At 36.3% G+C, this 12,886-nt stretch overlaps 1 long non-coding RNA gene across 1 annotated transcript; it reads right to left on the reverse strand.

The window, feature by feature from the left end:
- Positions 1-660: 660 nt before the first annotated feature.
- On the reverse strand, positions 661-2,904 carry LOC145167097 (uncharacterized). The gene is made up of 2 exons (XR_013740897.1): positions 1,451-2,904; positions 661-1,373 (listed from the first exon to the last, which is right to left on the reverse strand). It is a non-coding gene; the product is annotated as an uncharacterized LOC145167097 (long non-coding RNA).
- Between the last annotated feature and the right edge of the window lie 9,982 nt (positions 2,905-12,886).

A 12,886-nucleotide genomic window follows, 5' to 3' on the forward strand; every position in this document is an offset into this window, starting at 1 on the left:
GAGAAGGAAGAGGAAAGAAATCGAAACCTGTTGCTTTTGTTCTGGTTTTTGAAAAGGAAGAAGAAATAGATTGCATCCTTGTAATCAACTGACTTTATACAAACATTGTGACCATTGTTGTCAAGAATTGGAGACGATTCAGTAGACATTATTAGAATTGAAACGTTTTTTTTCTTTTCCTCAAATTTTAGTCTAATTTCGCGCTCATGTGATGACTGATGATCTATGCGCGTTCGTTGAGGTGAAAGAAACGTAGAAACATATTAGCCTAATTTAATATATATGCTAAAATAATTTGGGCCATATAATTCAGTGGACCCTCTTCATGGTCACACTTTGAACCCCTTTGGATCGACCCTGTTTAATTAGATGCTAAATGCTAAGTGTACCCAACTACCCATTTATAATTTTATATAGCATCTAAAAATAGAATAGTGGGGGTAAAGAAAGCATCTCCTCGATAAGATTTTGTAGCCATTTTTACGATGTGGCTTCTAGTCTCCAAGGTGTGTGAAAAAAAAGCATTTAGAAGGCAATATGTCCACATCATGCACACACCATTTTATTATTAGTGTATTTTTCCTATCTAGTTAGCTTGAAGAGTGTTTAAATCGAGTTAAGAAAACAAAATCAATCACTAAAGTAATAAGAACACAGTCGTAAATAATATCTATTTGGCTCATTAATTGTCTGTATAAGTACAAAAGTTCCAGACTCCAGAGAGAGAATGAGAACGAACGTGCTTAAAAGATACTCTCTACTTCTATACTAACTCTCTTCTATACTAACTCTATTTATAGTCAGGATATTTCATGGTGGTGGTTGGTTACTGGAATGGCATAATAGGTAAAACTATCTTGGTCAATGTTTACGGCCCTCAAGCCCCTTAAGAAAAGAAAGATCTTTGGTGCAACCTCATTAACCTGATTAATTCTAGACCAGGGAATTGGGTCATTTTTGGCGACTTTAACATGATTAAGAGGGCTGAGGAGCGATTTAATTCTACTTTTTGTCCCAGTATTGCAGCTGCTTTCAACAAATTTATTAGAGATACGGGTCTTCTTGATCTTAATATGGGAGGGCATAAATTCACCTATTTATGCGATGACGGGATCAAGCTTAGTAAGCTTGACCGATTCCTTGTGTGCCCCAATTTTATGAGTGCTTTCCCTACTACCACGGTTACAGCCCTTCCAAGGGAGTACTCCGATCACTCTCCTATTCTTCTTCGTACATGCTTTATGGATTTCGGTCCCCCACCATTCAGATTCTTTAACTTGTGGCTTTATAGGAGCAACTTTGACAATATTGTTATTCAATCTTGGAATAGCTTTAATGGAAGTGGTGTTGCGGATCGATTTCTTTCTGATAAGCTTAGATTCGTGAAAAAAAAAACATTAAGAAATGAAGACAAGTGGAATTTGAGAAATAGAACAAAGAGCTTATTGACCTTAAGAAGCGTATTGATGAGCTTGATCATGTCGTTGAGGGCATATTGTTATCTGATGCTGAAATCGCCAATTGGAAGGAGAGAAAATGTCGTGGTCTTGAGATCGAGAAAATGGCTCGGCTTGATCTGATTAAAAAATCTAGGGCTAAATGGATAACTGACGGAGATGAGAACTCCAGATTTTTCCATAACTGGTTGAAAATCAAAAATAAGAGAAATAAACTATTTGGGCTTATGGTAAATTGGAGTTGGATCAATGATGTTGATACTATTAAGCAAGAGGCGTGGAACTTTTTTGCTTCCGAATTTCGTGAGTCACGGAAGGATAGACCCCTTCTCATTAATTCCAATATTAGGCAGATTACTGATGGTGAGAGGAATTTTTTGGAAGCTCCCTTTGATCTTGGCTAAATTAAGGAAGCCATATGGAGTTGCGGTTGCGGGAAAGCCCTGGGCCAGATGGGTTCACTTTCAAATTCATTAAGCACTTTTGGCCCATCATGCAAGATGATGTTATGTCGTTTGTGAGACATTTGAGGTGTACGGTTGTCTATCTAGAGGTAGAAATTATTCATTCATCACTCTTATTCAAAAAATAAAGACTCACTTTCGCTTGTTCACTATCGTCCTATTAGTCTAATCGGATGCGTTTATAAAATAATTGCCAAGGCTCTCGCTACTAGATTAAAAAAGGGTTATAGGTTCGGTTTTTAATGAAATTCAGACTACATCCATTGAAGGGGGAAATATTCTTGATTGTCCTATGATCATTAATGAGGTGTTCACTTGGGCTAAGAAGGCCAAACATAAAACTTTCTTATTTAAGGTCGACTTTGATAAAGCCTTATATTCGATTAGTTGGGGATACATGGAGTCGATTATGAATCAAATGAGCTTTGGTAGTAAATGGATCTCTTGGATTAAAGGATGCCTCTATTCTTCGAGGGCCTCTATTTTAATCAACGGTTCCGCAGCTAAGGAGTTCCCGATCACTAAGGGTGTTTGGCAAGGTGACCCGCTCTCACCTTTTTTATTTATCATTGTTATGGAGGGATTAAATGATATTATGAGATCCGCTTGTCAAAAGTCTTTGTTTCATGGGGTTAATATGCCAAACATTGGGCTGTAATTTCTCATTTGCTATATGCTGACGATGCTCTCTTTGTGGGTGATTGGTCGAGTACAAACTTCATGAATCTTGCACGTATTCTTCGATGTTTTCATGCCATTTCCAGTCTTAAGGACAATTTCCATAAATCTAAGGTGTTTGGGATTGTGGTTTCCGAAAATGAGACAAATAGTTGTGCTCGAATCGTGGGATTTGAAGCTGCCAATTTCCCTTTCAAATATTTAGGGGTGCTGGTTGGAGCCAATATGGCTCTAAAAAGGAATTGGCAACCGATTGTTGAAAAGGTGCACAATAGGCTTTCTGATTGGAAGGATAAATCATTATCCTTTTGTGGGCAACTTAATTTAGCCAAATCTGTTCTCGATAACATCCATTTGTATTATTTGTCGCCTTTTAAGGCGTCAAGGTCAATTCTTGACTATCTTGAAAAACTTCGTACAAGATTACTTTGGGGTGGCGGGGAGAATAAAGGAAAACTTTGTTGGGTCACTTGGGATCTAATCCTCGGTTCTAAAGACGAGGGCGGCCTAGGTGTTGGATCGTTGTTTGCATTGAATCGGGTTCTCCTTCTTAAAGGGTTGTGGCGTTACAAGAACTTTCCCAACGTTTTATGGTGTAAGATGGTGTGTGGTACTCATAATATTTCTAGGAAACCAAGTTGGTCTCTTGGTCAGAAAACTTTGGTTGTGATTTGGTATAATATTGTGCAGGTACGTACCGACTTGGACGATCTTGGCATCACAATTTCTTCAATTTTCGATCATTGTATTGGATCAGGTAATAATACGTTGTTTTGGTTTGAGAATTGGTCTGGTTATGGTGCTTTCGCTGTTGAATTCCCCAACTTATTCGAACTGGATAAACGAAAATACTGCTTCATCTCTGAAATATTGTCGATTTCAAGTCCTACCTAGGCTTGGAAAAAAGCGAATCTAAGTCGGTTGGAGTCCGACGATCTCAAAACGAAAATAATACTTTTAGGAAGTGGTTAATATACTTTTGCCGTTTCCAAAAAAATAACCTAAAATGTACGGTTTAGATTAAACTAGTGTGATGGTCCGTGCTTGGCGCCAGATTCATTAATTTCATATTTTCAACATAATTTTTCCATTTTTTCCAATGTTCTCTTACATATTGACTATTTTTGTAAATTTTTGTTATCAAATTGTCCATTTCTGTAATTTTGTAAAACATAGGGACATTTTCTGTAACTTTGCTTTTGTGTACGGATTATTGCTATGATATTGTGAAAAGCAGAGAACATTTCTATTATTTTGTGAAATCCAATGACCATTTCTATAATTTTGCTAATGGATAAGGACCATTTTCTATAAATTTATGCAACATATGAACTATTTCTATAAATTTGCTATTAGGTAGAGACTATTTATGTAAAAAAAATGTATGCACATGTATCTTTTTGTAACCTATAAGGACCATTTTCATAATTTATTTTATTTCTATATTTTTCTATTAAAACACGACTAATTTGTAAGTTATAGGGACTAATTATATATAAAAATATTCTTGTTTGGAAATGTTTTTGGTGAATATCCCAACAAATGTAATGATATATAAAATAGACAAAATTACATAAATGGACAACCAAAGGTCATAAATTCAGTCATTGTTTAGTTTTTTTTCACGTAAATGATATTTGTGGTTTGCAAAACTTGGTTTGATGGTCTTTTTACTCACACCGTCCATTTTCAGTCGTTTGGGTATCATATGCCTAGCAGGTGAGGGTAATTTGATCATTTCATAGCAGAGACTGAATTTGTGATATTTGGTAAACCACATGGATCATTTTTGTAATTTGTTTTAAAAAAGAAAAGAAATGGCATGAAATGAAGGGTCCTTGTGGTTTGCAAAACTTTCTTGGAAGGTCTTTTTTACTTATGCCATTCATTTTTAGCCGTTAGGGCATATCACATGCCTAGCATGCCGATGGGTGTTGAATTTCACCCTTTACTATGTCACTAATGTGCAAGGGAGTTACTACTTTTGATCCAGTTGACCTAGAAGAGATTCTATTTCCATTTGAAAACTATCGGGTTTGCTTTGACACGAAAGCATTCTGCTTAGTCACTGACTTGCGGTTTCGGGATTATTTCCATCCTAGTTCTGGTTTTGCAGCATTTAGAGAAGGTGTGTTTCCATTTGTGCCGCTTTCACGTACGGTGAGTATGGATGACCTTACGAACGTGTCCAATAAGTCACTTCATCAATTAAGCAATGAAGACGTGGTGAGAGTCTCGCTGTTGTATATGCTAGAGAAAGGATTTTTGGGGAAATTCCTACGACAACCAGTTACTAATGAACGTATGACACTCGTCTCTAATTCACAGGAGTTTAACAGGTATAATAGTTTTTTACCCACATTATATCAAAATGATACATATACTTATTAAGTGTAATATTTTGACATAGGTGCCCATGGTGCATATTGATATAGGATTTTACTTACAAGCAGCTGTGTAATATGTTTGATAAGATTGAGGACCATTTGAACCCAAATCCAGCAAGAATTGGTAGTAGACACACATATACTCTGCAGAGATTTGTCTATGCATGTAAGGTGTGTACACTATGTTTAATAAGAGTTTTTAAACAACAAGTATTGTTACTTTGTTAACTTGGTAAGTTGTTTTTTATCTTAGTTTTTCAAGATTTGGATCTTTAAGACATTTCCCAACAGTAGTATTGTTGGTTCCCCTATACCGGGTGTTATCCCTCGGGCATTTGCATACCCTAGGATGAGGCGTTTGCATGCAAGTGATTGTGAAAGTATTCTCGATGTTACTAATGTATGTAGTTTAGTCCACTTTATAATTTATAAGTTAATATGACATAAATAACTTACGCTTAACTTGTATACAATGTTTTATATGCAACGCCCCCCCCCCCCAACGAGTTGTTGCAGCCTACTACACATGAGCGTACTGCTAGGTGGTGGATTGAGAGTGTCCAGTGGATAGATGTTGCATATTACTCTAGTGTTTGAGTTATGGTTTCCTTTGTTACTGTTTAAAAAAAATGTATTTTGAAGATGTAGCAAAAACAAGTTTATCCTTCCGAACAACATTTTGTAGAATATCAACATCACTACGAGTTTTTTAAATTAATAGTATCATACTGTTGGCTACATTTTTTACTAGTATGTCTAATCATAGACTGACCATTACTTTTGCCACTTGACTTGGTCCTACTTGAAGATTTACTTTTTGTTGAATCCGCGGGAAACGGAGCGTCACAGTTTATGCTTGTGTGACCGATCCTTTGGCAATGGCTACATTTTTTTTCTGAATCGGACCTTCACCTTGGGATAGGATACGTTTATGGTTTTTAGTTCATCCAACTTGTCGTTTGTCCATCAATGGTGGCAAAACAACCATGAATTCATCTGGTTCTTCGTATTCAGCTAGAACTGACATGGGAAACACAACCTCTGCATATGTTGATCGATACGTTTCCATTGTGAACTACGATGACACCCGTGCACTGCAGTGTTTATATCTCAGTTCCTTGAATACCGCCATAGCATGAGTACAAGGTATACCCAACAATTTCTATTTCCCGCACGTACAGTAACGACTTTCCAAGTTACTATACCATTTTTCATTTGGTCAGTCACCTCATATCTGCTTTCATCAATCTGGTTTTTAGTTCATCCAACTTGTCGTTTGTCCATCAATGGTGGCAAAACAACCATGAATTCATCTGGTTCTTCGTATTCAGCTAGAACTGACACGGGAAACACAACCTCTGCATATGTTGATCGATACGTTTCCATTGTGAACTACGATGACACCCGTGCACTGCAGTGTTTATATCTCAGTTCCTTGAATACCGCCATAGCATGAGTACAAGGTATACCCAACAATTTCTATTTCCCGCACGTACAGTAACGACTTTCCAAATTACTATACCATTTTTCATTTGGTCAGCCACCTCATATCTGCTTTCATCAATCTGGTATACCTGAATAACAGATGATTTGTTGATCCTCCTACAGATGACCTTCTCATCATACTTAGTAACATCTTTTTTTCTTTCAGCTATAACAAACATTTACATATACGTTGTCATGCACAGGAAATTACACTACAATTATCATTGAACTATTACAATATAGGGAAACATTTACCTCCAGCATTACGTCGATGACACCACCATTGTTGCATAGTTGCTCGAAAGAAATCGATCAATACTATTATCAGTAGTTTTCTTGCGTCTCTTGATAATTCATTGACGGAATCGGCACTGTTTGATGTCATAATATTGTACCGAACCACATCGAAACACGACGTTGTCCATATCTCGTTACCAATTCTATCTAGCCATGTCTGACAATCATCGTTTAGTGCACGACGTAGCCTACTCAAGCTTTTTTCGAAATCAGACTCTTGGTATGCCTTTGCAGCCTCCCAAAAAAATCTTCGCTCTCTCTTGCTTGCTAATCTTTGCTCTCATATTCATCAACATATATCAACAGCAGAGTCTGTGATATGCATTCGGGAACACGACTTAAATGGCCATTTCAATTGAATTGGTTATATCCGATATAATAGCCGAATATGACATGTCCATAATACATTCTTTGAGTTTTGATAAAAACCAAATCCATGAATCTCCACTTTCAGTTTTCCCAACACCAAATGCAAGTTATTACCATCCATGCCTACTGCTAGGAACATGTTGCCTAAGTATTTCCCTTTAAGGTGTGCGTCGTCAATGATAATAATATGACGCAAACATATTTGAAACGCTCGAACGTAAAACATAATTAATAATCTAATTAAAGAAAACGTATGTGTATGGACATTAAATATAAAGAAGTATGTATATAAAATATATTACCGCACAACCGATAGCCATGAAAAAGTATTCAAATCTGTTGTCATCACTCATCTTTATATGTGTAACCGTCCTTGGATTCTTCATCTCTAAGTTGTAACTGTATAAAGGTAGTCTTTGAAAGCTTTCTTCAGGGGGTTCCTCTCAATAGATTTAGAGCATACATTTTTGCATTCCATGCTTGCAGTATGAAATATGTACACAAAGACGGTCATTTAAAGTTCGTTGTATATGTTTCCCCCACAACATATTGCTGGTACTATCAGCTAATATGCCCTTCAAGAAGTGACCCAATACCTTTTTGTTGGCTTGTCGCTGATGGGGACGTAGTTATGTATTTGATCAAGTGTGTTTCTCTGATAGTTTAACCACTTGAAATGTATCAGTAGTACTATGTTATGTTTCCCTAATCTACTACTCAAAATTATCCTTATAGCAAACAACTTTAAACCTATCTTTTGTAGATTTTTTCGCTTTATATTGGAAACCTTCACTAACACTTTCCTAAATTAAGCTTAAGTTCTTCTTTGTTTTTGAAGAGTTGGTATAACTTAACATAGGAATTATAGTTGTGTGTTGTGGCCCCTTTAAGAGTTTTTTGAGCTAATTCGGGCAGTGGTAAAGGATCAGGCATACCCCAATGGGTGGGTTGTGTTTATGTAGAATTGGAAAAATAATAAGGAAAATTTTCCTGTTGTGCTTTTCAGGGTTGTGGTAAGGGATCAGTTTCCTCCTTTCCATCTTTCATGATCATCCGTATCAAATTCAGCGTAATTGCGAAAATGTTCCACTGGCTCTCCATGTGGAACTATATTACCATCATTAAGCAACATCATTAGTTTTGCCTCATCATTCATAGACTCATCAATATCAACAGTAAGGTCAGGTTGAACGGCAAACTTAGCTTTCGACCTATAATCACCCCCATATATAAGGCCATTATAAGAAGGAACATGGTTGGTTCTCATAAGTAATAAATTACAAATTTGGTTACTTCCAGCACTGGAAGAACCATTTCTAGAACGATTTTCCCCGGGAAATCGATTAGTACCACTTTCCATAACATTATTAACAACAAACAATTACATTTGGAGGCATAGTAGTAACAAAACTAAGAAAATATCTAACATCACTATCGTCAAGAATCTGCTTAATTATATTTGATCAATGACATTGAAAAGGCAGACAAATTTGATTTGTGTGTAACCTGGACTTGGAACCAACCAACGTAACTAACCAAAAGAAGTTGATATAATTGCTTATATCTACACTAAATCATGTGTAATCTGGAGCAAGATAATGCATACATGTGTCGATACGCTGCCATTATTCTCTACTAGAAACAGAAATTCAAAAAAAACCTGTATACGTACTCATTCTGGAACGTTTATGGAAAGTATCGATCACACAAATATATTAAAAACACAAATGTATTGCATATTTGGAAGTAAAACATAGAAAAAGCCTAATTCTAGCTCTGCAGAAGACCACTCCGGAATATACGGTCATTCCGGACATCAGTCCGGAATACACTTTTCCAGTTCCGAAAGATACAGAGTGTCAGATTCCGGACCTCATCCCCACCAACCGACACCCACTCCGGAACAATATCATATATACTCTGGAATATCGTATTCCAGAGCACATCTCCGGAGCAAAACATTATGCTCCGGAATATGAGATCAAATGAGAACACCTAAAAGGTTGAGAACGCGAGAACAATTGTGGGCCAATCATTTCATAAGGGCATAAAAGGAATTTGACATATGTATTTAATAATGGATAAGTTATGATAATTAATTAGTTTCTATAATTATGTGATGTATTTATTTTCCCTCATATTAGAAATGTAGTAAACTTATTTTTTAGTTAACAAGATTAATAAAATATCATTTAATATGATTTAAAAAAGAATCGTTTTTATTTTTTATTTTTTTTACCAACGACATATTAAAAATATTGTAGTATTTATCATATTATCCAAATATTTTTAACGACACATGAATATTTTTAACGACATATTAAAAACACATTTGTAATCATATATGAATATTGTTGTAATTTTTAATGTATAAAACATAATTTGGATATAAAAGATTTCTATACAATCATATTATAATCTTAAATGAATAAAACATAAGTTTTAGATAAAAAGTTTTCAATAAAATCATAATTATAAATGAATAAACCATATTACATACATAAGTAGATTATATGTGACAACCCAAAATTTTCTATTGCTTTGAAAGCTCAGCCAGTCAACCCAAATTAGTGTCAGACTTATTCCTGCTATCATTTAGCACAATTTAGAGTCTGTTCGAGCGTTCTGAGCCCAGTACACTTAAGGAATAAGTGTTGGGATTTATTTGGCGAAGCTATAGTACGACAAACGGGCCTGTAACACATTGACCCGGAGTTCACGGCCACCACATGGGAGTTTACGGCCGTAAACTCCATGTGGGCCGTAAACTCCACTTTATATGGAGAAATGTGGCCATTTGTTCATTCCTTCCTTTTCCTTTGGTTGGAATCCTCTCAACTATCATCCTGATCTTCGTCCCCGATCTTCAAAACTCGTAAGTTTCTTGTCCCAACTAGTTGATATGTTACTTGGTCTAGTGATCTTACATGATTTCATCCATGAAATCATTCCATTTGTGTAGATCTTCAAGTTTCACCAAGAACACCAAGAACACACACTAGTGTTCTTGGCCAAAATCGACTATTCGAGCTCCTAGATCGTAAGTACTCTTGTTCTAACTCGTTGTATACTAGGTTTAACATGTTTAGGGCTTAGAAACAACAAGAATCCATGGAAGAATGAGAGTTTACGGCCAAGGCATGTTCTTGGGCCGTAAACTCCCTTTAAGGGTGCAATGATGCTCTTTCTTCCTTCCTTATGCCCAGAACTTAGCCTAGAACCAACCACCATTGAACTAGGGACCTTAAACATCAAAGAAACCATGTCCACATAGATTTTACGGCCTTAAACTCATAAGGAAATGGTCCTTAGGCCGTAAACTCTATAAAGGGGTGATATTGTGCCCCTAACACCTCCTATGGCTTGTATAAATGACTAGAACCTTGCATGCTTAACCTAGGAACACCAAAACACAAAATGGGTGGGCAAACATGAGTTTACGGCCGTAAACTCATGTGTTTACGACCGCAAACTCCACCAAGGGTCCATTTGGAGCCCTAGTTACTTCCTAAGCCTTTGATTCGAGTCTAGCTTACTTCTTTGAGTAGTATAAGACCTTAGAACACCCAATGGCACCACTTCCATGAGTTTACGGCCGTAAACTCATGGGGGAAGTGGTCCATAAACCGTAAACACCCCTATGGGCCACCATTTGAGGAGTAAACTCAAATGTGAGGCCATACTCTCTTTATATGCAACCCTTGGTACTCCTAGCACTTGTATCAAAGTGTTTTCATGCATTAGGATGTCCTTACTTGCATAATTAGTTATTAAATGACTAATTAGATACTTAAATGTATCATTACATGTTAAATAGGATCCGAGTGTGTGTTCAAGTCCTCACTTGACACATAGCATTCTATACCATCCGTTCATCCAAATCACCCACGTCAGGTGAGTTCATACCCCTGAATCAACCTTTTAAATGATTTTAAATGCTTTTATGGGGGGGGGGGGAATACAAGTTGAACTATAGAGTTATTATATCAATCACATGTGATTAATAACTGTATAGCAAATAGATTTTTGCATGTTAAACTGCTTTATCCAGCTAAAGGTTTTCAAATCTTGTTTTCAAATCTCTTTTAAAGTATGAATATCCCTTTTTAGATTATTAAAGCTTTTCCAAAGGTTTTACCAAAATTTCTTTTATGCTTTTATATTGACAAATGCATGCCTGTATATGTATAGTTATATAAGTAATGTTTAAAGGACTTAGGAAGGCTAGCTCGCTCTAACTCCTTTTCCTTGTTTGGATGTGGCTTTAGGGTATCGGTTATCTGTCCGAAGGTCGTTTAAATATTAGTTATATATCATGTATACATATATAGTCATAAAAGTTCTATCAGCCAGTTCATTTCCTTTGGGTAGCAAAGGCATCCTTCCATTATTCATATACCTAAAATACTAGTAACTATTATAGGAATAGTTAGGAGATTCTATTTACTCTTTCTAGTACGAAGAATTACATAGGAGTCAGTTCATTCGTGAGTCTATACCATTACTTTAATACTATAAATAGAATGTGACGTACTACTTCCCGATACAACGCTTCCTAGCGCTATCACCTTGTAACCAGAGTCTCCTGGAGGGAGAGCGGATATCATGTGTATAGATCTATACGGGACAGACACTCCCACATCCCGACTGCTAGCTACAGTTCGAGCCGAATAGGCCCAGGGGTGACATAATGTCACCATACTACGTGTGACCTGGAGGGTCATCAGGTATTCGATCGTCAATCAGCATGGTTACATACGAGTTCACATTCACCCTTTTATTTACTTTTAGACTTTGCTAGGCGTATTGTTCATTCAATACTTCCTGGAGTCTGTATTTCCTTGTTTTAGACTCTCCGAGGCGTATTGTTCATTTAATACTTCCTGGAGTCTGTATTTCCTTGTTTTAGACTCTCCGAGGCGTATTGTTCATTTAATACTTCCTGGAGTCTGTATTTCCTTGTTTTAGACTCTCCGAGGCGTATTGTTCATTTAATACTTCCTGGAGTCCGTATTTCCTTGTTTTAGACTCTCCGAGGCGTATTGTTCATTTAATACATCCTGGAGTCCGTATTTCCTTGTTTTAGACTCTCCGAGGCGTATTGTTCATTTAATACTTCCTGGAGTCTGTATTTCATTCTTTTAGACTCTCCGAGGCGTGTTGATCATTCAATAACACCTGGAGTCTATGTTTTATTTACTTTTAGCCAGCAGTGTTACTGCTGAGGTAAAAATATTATTTTCCCTATTACTTTTGATTGTGATCTTCTCACATATTCTTTAAAGTATAAATTATATTTTGATAATGATAGTATCTTTAAGGGAAAATGTTTCTTAAACATAAAACGATTGGGTCTTGGTAGAAGACTACTTTTATTGGAAAATATAGGATTTTCTGGGAGAAATACTAATACTCTGTAAATTCTAATCACCATCACTGTGTGAGATTATTATGAAGTAAAACACGTATTTATACCAATGTCATTAAATACTTATGAACTCACCAGCATTAAAATGCTGATACTCGCTTTCAAAATAACTTGTATTCTCAGGTCATCAATAGGCATGTACACTCCGGAGCTTTTGCGAAGTCAGCCTAGTACCAAGCTGCATCTTATGTTATTCTCTGTATTTACTTTTGATGTTGTTGCTAAATGTAACCTATGTAAAATTATTACTATTAATGCAATGGTTGTTGTACTTTGATTTCTACACTACATATGTCGTGATACTTGACATGACGTCCTCCA

Source organism: Lactuca virosa, chromosome 3 (assembly GCF_052849685.1).
Source record: "Lactuca virosa cultivar CGN04683 chromosome 3, Lactuca_virosa_CGN04683_v6, whole genome shotgun sequence".
Taxonomy (NCBI): Eukaryota; Viridiplantae; Streptophyta; class Magnoliopsida; order Asterales; family Asteraceae; genus Lactuca; species Lactuca virosa.